Here is an 8372-nt window from a genome sequence, read left to right as displayed (position 1 = left end):
GTGTCAGAGAGTGATAGTGAGTGTCAGAGAGTGTCAGAGAGTGTCAGAGAGTGATAGAGAGTGATAGAGACTGTCAGAGAGTGTCAGAGAGTGATGGAGAGAGATAGAGAGTGATAGAGAGTGTCAGAGAGTGTCAGAGAGTGATAGAGAGTGATAGAGAGTGTCAGAGAGTGTCAGAGAGTGTCAGAGAGTGATAGTGAGTGTCTGAGAGTGTCAGAGAGTGTCAGAGAGTGATGGAGAGTGATAGAGAGTAATAGAGAGTGTCAGAGAGTGTCAGAGAGTGATAGAGAGTGATGGAGAGTGTCAGAGAGTGTCAGAGAGCGTCAGAGAGTGATAGTGAGTGTCTGAGAGTGTCAGAGAGTGTCAGAGAGTGATGGAGAGTGATAGAGAGTAATAGAGAGTGTCAGAGAGTGTCAGAGAGTGATAGAGAGTGATGGAGAGTGTCAGAGAGTGTCAGAGAGCGTCAGAGAGTGATGGAGAGTGATAGAGAGTGTCAGAGAGTGATGGAGAGTGATAGAGAGTGATAGAGAGTGTCAGAGAGTGTCAGAGAGTGATAGAGAGTGATAGAGAGTGTCAGAGAGTGTCAGAGAGTGTCAGAGAGTGATAGTGAGTGTCTGAGAGTGTCAGAGAGTGTCAGAGAGTGATGGAGAGTGATAGAGAGTAATAGAGAGTGTCAGAGAGTGTCAGAGAGTGATAGAGAGTGATGGAGAGTGTCAGAGAGTGTCAGAGAGCGTCAGAGAGTGATAGTGAGTGTCTGAGAGTGTCAGAGAGTGTCAGAGAGTGATGGAGAGTGATAGAGAGTAATAGAGAGTGTCAGAGAGTGTCAGAGAGTGATAGAGAGTGATGGAGAGTGTCAGAGAGTGTCAGAGAGCGTCAGAGAGTGATAGTGAGTGTCTGAGAATGTCAGAGAGTGTCAGAGAGTGATAGTGAGTGTCAGAGTGTGTCAGAGAGTGTCAGAGAGTGATAGAGAGTGTCAGAGACTGTCAGAGAGTATCAGAGAGTGATAGAGAGTTTCAGAGAGTGCCAGAGAGTGTCAGAGAGTGTCAGAGCGCGATAGAGAGTGATAGAGAGTGTCAGACAGTGTCAGAGAGTGATAGTGAGTGTCAGAGAGTGTCAGAGAGTGTCAGAGAGTGATAGAGAGTGTCAGAGAGTGTCAGAGAGTGATAGAGAGTGATAGAGAGTTTCAGAGAGTGCCAGAGAGTGTCAGAGAGTGATAGAGAGTGATAGAGACTGTCAGAGAGTGTCAGAGAGTGATAGAGAGTGTCAGAGAGTGTCAGAGAGTGATAGTGAGTGTCAGAGAGTGTCAGAGAGTGATAGAGAGTGATAGAGAGTGATAGAGAGTGTCAGAGAGTGTCAGAGAGTGATAGAGAGTGATAGAGAGTGATAGAGAGTGTCAGAGAGTGTCAGAGAGTGTCAGAGAGTGATAGTAAGTGTCAGAGAGTGTCAGAGAGTGATAGAGAGTGTCAGAGAGTGTCAGAGAGTGATAGAGTGTGATAGAGAGTGTCAGAGAGTGTCAGAGAGTGATAGAGAGTGACAGAGAGTGATAGAGAGTGATAGAGACTGTCAGAGAGTGTCAGAGAGTGATGGAGAGTGATGGAGAGTGATGGAGAGTGTCAGAGAGTGATAGAGAGTGTCAGAGAGTGATAGAGAGTGATAGAGACTGTCAGAGAGTGTCAGAGAGTGTCTGAGAGTGTCAGAGAGTGATGGAGAGTGATGGAGAGTGATAGAGAGTGTCAGAGCGTGATAGAGAGTGATCGAGAGTGTCAGAGATTGATCGAGAGTGTCAGAGAGTGTCAGAGAGTGATAGAGAGTGATAGTAAGTGTCAGAGAGTGTCAGAGAGTGTCAGAGAGTGATAGAGAGTGTCAGAGAGTGTCAGAGAGTGATAGAGTGTGATAGAGAGTGTCAGAGAGTGTCAGAGAGTGATAGAGAGTGATAGAGAGTTTCAGAGAGTGCCAGAGAGTGTCAGAGAGTGATAGAGAGTGATAGAGACTGTCAGAGAGTGTCAGAGAGTGATAGAGAGTGTCAGAGAGTGTCAGAGAGTGATAGTGAGTGTCAGAGTGTGTCAGAGAGTGATAGAGAGTGATAGAGAGTTTCAGAGAGTGTCAGAGAGTGTCTGAGAGTGTCAGAGTGTGAAGGAGAGTGAAAGAGAGTGATAGAGAGTGTCAGAGAGTGTCAGAGAGTGATAGAGAGTGATAGAGAGTGATAGAGAGTGTCAGAGAGTGTCAGAGAGTGTCAGAGAGTGATAGTAAGTGTCAGAGAGTGTCAGAGAGTGATAGAGAGTGTCAGAGAGTGTCAGAGAGTGATAGAGTGTGATAGAGAGTGTCAGAGAGTGTCAGAGAGTGATAGAGAGTGTCAGAGAGTGATAGAGAGTGATAGAGACTGTCAGAGAGTGTCAGAGAGTGATAGAGAGTGTCGGAGAGTGATAGAGAGTGTCAGAGAGTGATAGAGAGTGTCAGAGAGTGATAGAGAGTGATAGAGACTGTCAGAGAGTGTCAGAGAGTGTCTGAGAGTGTCAGAGAGTGATGGAGAGTGATGGAGAGTGATAGAGAGTGTCAGAGAGTGATAGAGAGTGATAGTGAGATTCAGAGAGTGTCAGAGAGTGTCTGAGAGTGTCAGTGAGTGACGGAGAGTGATGGAGAGTGATGGAGAGTATAGAGAGTGTCAGAGAGTGATAGAGAGTGATAGAGACTGTCAGAGAGTGTCAGAGAGTGTCTGAGAGTGTCAGAGAGTGATGGAGAGTGATAGAGAGTGTCAGAGAGTGATGGAGAGTGATAGAGAGTGATAGAGAGTGTCAGAGAGTGATAGAGAGTGATAGAGACTGTCAGAGAGTGTCAGAGAGTGTCTGAGAGTGTCAGAGAGTGATGGAGAGTGATAGAGAGTGTCAGAGAGTGATGGAGAGTGATAGAGAGTGATAGAGAGTGTCAGAGAGTGTCAGAGAGTGATAGAGAGTGATAGAGAGTGTCAGAGAGTGTCAGAGAGTGATTGAGAGTGATAGAGACTGTCAGAGAGTGTCAGAGAGTGTCAGAGAGTGATAGAGAGTGATAGTGAGATTCAGAGAGTGTCAGAGAGTGTCTGAGAGTGTCAGTGAGTGATGGAGAGTGATGGAGAGTGATAGAGAGTATAGAGAGTGTCAGAGAGTGATAGAGAGTGATAGAGACTGTCAGAGAGTGTCAGAGAGTGTCTGAGAGTGTCAGAGAGTGATGGAGAGTGATAGAGAGTGTCAGAGAGTGATGGAGAGTGATAGAGAGTGATAGAGAGTGTCAGAGAGTGATAGAGAGTGATAGAGACTGTCAGAGAGTGTCAGAGAGTGTCTGAGAGTGTCAGAGAGTGATGGAGAGTGATAGAGAGTGTCAGAGAGTGATGGAGAGTGATAGAGAGTGATAGAGAGTGTCAGAGAGTGTCAGAGAGTGATAGAGAGTGATAGAGAGTGTCAGAGAGTGTCAGAGAGTGTCAGAGAGTGATAGTGAGTGTCTGAGAGTGTCAGAGAGTGTCAGAGAGTGATGGAGAGTGATAGAGAGTAATAGAGAGTGCCAGAGAGTGTCAGAGAGTGATAGAGAGTGATGGAGAGTGTCAGAGAGTGTCAGAGAGCGTCAGAGAGTGATAGTGAGTGTCTGAGAGTGTCAGAGAGTGTCAGAGAGTGATGGAGAGTGATAGAGAGTAATAGAGAGTGTCAGAGAGTGTCAGAGAGTGATAGAGAGTGATGGAGAGTGTCAGAGAGTGTCAGAGAGCGTCAGAGAGTGATAGTGAGTGTCTGAGAGTGTCAGAGAGTGTCAGAGAGTGATAGTGAGTGTCAGAGAGTGTCAGAGATTGCCAGAGAGTGATAGAGAGTGTCAAAGACTGTCAGAGAGTGTCAGAGAGTGATAGAGAGTTTCAGAGAGTGCCAGAGAGTGTCACAGAGTGTCAGAGAGTGTCAGAGCGCGATAGAGAGTGATAGAGAGTGTCAGACAGTGTCAGAGAGTGATAGTGAGTGTCAGAGAGTGTCAGAGAGTGTCAGAGAGTGATAGAGAGTGTCAGACAGTGTCAGAGAGTGATAGAGAGTGATAGAGAGTTTCAGAGAGTGCCAGAGAGTGTCAGAGAGTGATAGAGAGTGATAGAGACTGTCAGAGAGTGTCAGAGAGTGATAGAGAGTGATAGAGAGTTTCAGAGAGTGTCAGAGAGTGATAGAGAGTGTCAGAGAGTGTCAGAGAGTGATAGAGAGTGATAGAGAGTGATAGAGAGTGTCAGAGAGTGTCAGAGAGTGTCAGAGAGTGATAGTAAGTGTCAGAGAGTGTCTGAGAGTGTCACAGTGTGAAGGAGAGTGAAAGAGAGTGATAGAGAGTGTCAGAGAGTGTCAGAGAGTGATAGAGAGTGATAGAGAGTGATAGAGAGTGTCAGAGAGTGTCAGAGAGTGTCAGAGAGTGATAGTAAGTGTCAGAGAGTGTCAGAGAGTGATAGAGAGTGTCAGAGAGTGTCAGAGAGTGATAGAGTGTGATAGAGAGTGTCAGAGAGTGTCAGAGAGTGATAGAGAGTGTCAGAGAGTGATAGAGAGTGATAGAGACTGTCAGAGAGTGTCAGAGAGTGATGGAGAGTGATGGAGAGTGATGGAGAGTGTCAGAGAGTGATAGAGAGTGTCAGAGAGTGATAGAGAGTGATAGAGACTGTCAGAGAGTGTCAGAGAGTGTCTGAGAGTGTCAGAGAGTGATGGAGAGTGATGGAGAGTGATAGAGAGTGTCAGAGAGTGATAGAGAGTGATCGAGAGTGTCAGAGAGTGATCGAGAGTGTCAGAGAGTGTCAGAGAGTGATAGAGAGTGATAGTAAGTGTCAGAGAGTGTCAGAGAGTGTCAGAGAGTGATAGAGAGTGTCAGAGAGTGTCAGAGAGTGATAGAGTGTGATCGTGAGTGTCAGAGAGTGTCAGAGAGTGATAGAGAGTGTCAGAGAGTGATAGAGAGTGATAGAGACTGTCAGAGAGTGTCAGAGAGTGATAGAGAGTGATAGAGAGTTTCAGAGAGTGTCAGAGAGTATCTGAGAGTGTCAGAGAGTGATGGAGAGTGATGGAGAGTGATAGAGAGTGATAGAGAGTGTCAGAGAGTGATAGAGAGTGATAGAGACTGTCAGAGAGTGTCAGAGAGTGTCTGAGAGTGTCAGAGAGTGATGGAGAGTGATAGAGAGTGTCAGAGAGTGATGGAGAGTGATAGAGAGTGTCAGAGAGTGTCAGAGAGTGTCAGAGAGTGATAGAGAGTGATAGAGAGTGTCAGAGAGTGTCAGAGAATGTCAGAGAGTGATAGTGAGTGTCTGAGAGTGTCAGAGAGTGATGGAGAGTGATAGAGAGTGTCAGAGAGTGATGGAGAGTGATAGAGAGTGATAGAGAGTGTCAGAGAGTGTCAGAGAGTGATAGAGAGTGATAGAGAGTGTCAGAGAATGTCAGAGAGTGATAGTGAGTGTCTCAGAGTGTCAGAGAGTGTCAGAGAGTGATAGAGAGTGTCAGAGAGTGTCAGAGAGTGATAGAGAGTGATAGAGAGTTTCAGAGAGTTTCAGAGAGTGCCAGAGAGTGTCTGAGAGTGTCAGAGAGTGATAGAGAGTGATAGAGACTGTCAGAGAGTGTCAGAGAGTGTCAGCGAGTGATAGAGAGTGTCAGAGAGTGTCAGAGAGTGATAGTGAGTGTGAGAGAGTGTCAGAGAGTGTCAGAGAGTGATAGAGAGTGTCAGAGAGTGTCAGAGAGTGATAGAGAGTGATAGAGAGTTTCAGAGAGTGCCAGAGAGTGTCTGAGAGTGTCAGAGAGTGATAGTGAGTGTCTGAGAGTGTCAGAGAGTGATATTGAGTGTCAGAGAGTGATGGAGAGTGATGGAGAGTGATAGAGAGTGATAGAGAGTGTCAGAGAGTGATAGAGAGTGATAGAGACTGTCAGAGAGTGTCAGAGAGTGTCTGAGAGTGTCAGAGAGTGATGGAGAGTGATAGAGAGTGTCAGAGAGTGATGGAGAGTGATAGAGAGTGATCGAGAGTGTCAGAGAGTGTCAGAGAGTGATAGAGAGTGATAGAGAGTGTCAGAGAGTGTCAGAGAATGTCAGAGAGTGATAGTGAGTGTCTGAGAGTGTCAGAGAGTGATGGAGAGTGATAGAGAGTGTCAGAGAGTGATGGAGAGTGATAGAGAGTGATAGAGAGTGTCAGAGAGTGTCAGAGAGTGATAGAGAGTGATAGAGAGTGTCAGAGAATGTCAGAGAGTGATAGTGAGTGTCTCAGAGTGTCAGAGAGTGTCAGAGAGTGATAGAGAGTGTCAGAGAGTGTCAGAGAGTGATAGAGAGTGATAGAGAGTTTCAGAGAGTTTCAGAGAGTGCCAGAGAGTGTCTGAGAGTGTCAGAGAGTGATAGAGAGTGATAGAGACTGTCAGAGAGTGTCAGAGAGTGTCAGAGAGTGATAGAGAGTGTCAGAGAGTGTCAGAGAGTGATAGTGAGTGTCAGAGAGTGTCAGAGAGTGTCAGAGAGTGATAGAGAGTGTCAGAGAGTGTCAGAGAGTGATAGAGAGTGATAGAGAGTTTCAGAGAGTGCCAGAGAGTGTCTGAGAGTGTCAGAGAGTGATAGTGAGTGTCTGAGAGTGTCAGAGAGTGATATTGAGTGTCTGAGAGTGTCAGAGAGTGATAGTGAGTGTCTGAGTGTGTCAGAGAGTGATAGTGAGTGTCTGAGAGTGTCAGAGAGTGATAGAGAGTGATAGAGACTGTCAGAGAGTGTCTGAGAGTGTCAGAGAGTGATAGTGAGTGTCTGAGAGTGTCAGAGAGTGATAGAGAGTGATAGAGACTGTCAGAGAGTGTCAGAGAGTGTCAGAGAGTGATAGTGAGTGTCTGAGAGTGTCAGAGAGTGATAGTGAGTGTCTGAGAGTGTCTGAGAGTGTCAGAGAGTGATAGTGAGTGTCTGAGAGTGTCAGAGAGTGATATTGAGTGTCTGAGAGTGTCAGAGAGTGATAGTGAGAGTCTGAGAGTGTCAGAGAGTGATAGTGAGTGTCTGAGAGTGTCTGAGAGTGTCAGAGAGTGATAGTGAGTGTCTGAGAGTGTCAGAGAGTGATATTGAGTGTCTGAGAGTGTCAGAGAGTGATAGTGAGTGTCTGAGAGTGTCAGAGAGTGATAGTGATTGTCTGAGAGTGTCAGAGAGTGATAGAGAATGTCAGAGAGTGTCTGGGAGTGTCAGAGAGTGATAGTGAGTGTCTGAGAGTGTCAGAGAGTGATAGTGAGTGTCTGAGAGTGTCAGAGAGTGATAGTGAGTGTCTGAGAGTGTCAGAGAGTGATAGAGAGTGATAGAGACTGTCAGAGAGTGTCTGAGAGTGTCAGAGAGTGATAGTGAGTGTCTGAGAGTGTCAGAGAGTGATAGAGAGTGATAGAGACTGTCAGAGAGTGTCAGAGAGTGTCAGAGAGTGATAGTGAGTGTCTGAGAGTGTCAGAGAGTGATAGTGAGTGTCTGAGAGTGTCTGAGAGTGACAGAGAGTGATAGTGAGTGTCTGAGAGTGTCAGAGAGTGATAGAGAGTGATAGAGACTGTCAGAGAGTGTCAGAGTGTGTCAGAGAGTGATAGTGAGTGTCTGAGAGTGTCAGAGAGTGATAGTGAGTGTCTGAGAGTGTCTGAGAGTATCAGAGAGTGATAGTGAGTGTCTGAGAGTGTCAGAGAGTGATAGTGAGTGTCTGAGAGTGTCAGAGAGTGATAGTGAGTGTCTGAGAGTGTCTGAGAGTGACAGAGAGTGATAGTGAGTGTCTGAGAGTGTCAGAGAGTGATAGAGAGTGATAGAGACTGTCAGAGAGTGTCAGAGTGTGTCAGAGAGTGATAGTGAGTGTCTGAGAGTGTCAGAGAGTGATAGTGAGTGTCTGAGAGTGTCTGAGAGTATCAGAGAGTGATAGTGAGTGTCTGAGAGTGTCAGAGAGTGATAGTGAGTGTCTGAGAGTGTCAGAGAGTGTCAGAGAGTGATAGAGAGTGATAGAGAGTTTCAGAGAGTGCCAGAGAGTGTCTGAGAGTGTCAGAGAGTGATAGTGAGTGTCTGAGAGTGTCTGAGAGTATCAGAGAGTGATAGTGAGTGTCTGAGAGTGTCAGAGAGTGATAGTGAGTGTCTGAGAGTGTCTGAGAGTATCAGAGAGTGATAGTGAGTGTCTGAGAGTGTCAGAGAGTGATAGTGAGTGTCTGAGAGTGTCAGAGAGTGTCAGAGAGTGATAGAGAGTGATAGAGAGTTTCAGAGAGTGCCAGAGAGTGTCTGAGAGTGTCAGAGAGTGATAGTGAGTGTCTGAGAGTGTCAGAGAGTGTCAGAGAGTGATAGAGAGTGATAGAGAGTTTCAGAGAGTGCCAGAGAGTGTCTGAGAGTGTCAGAGAGTGATAGTGAGTGTCTGAGAGTGTCAGAGAGTGATAGTGAGTGTCTGAGAGTGT

Source organism: Heterodontus francisci, unplaced genomic scaffold (genome assembly GCF_036365525.1).
Source record: "Heterodontus francisci isolate sHetFra1 unplaced genomic scaffold, sHetFra1.hap1 HAP1_SCAFFOLD_162, whole genome shotgun sequence".
Taxonomy (NCBI): Eukaryota; Metazoa; Chordata; class Chondrichthyes; order Heterodontiformes; family Heterodontidae; genus Heterodontus; species Heterodontus francisci.
Note: the sequence above shows the minus strand (reverse complement) of the source record.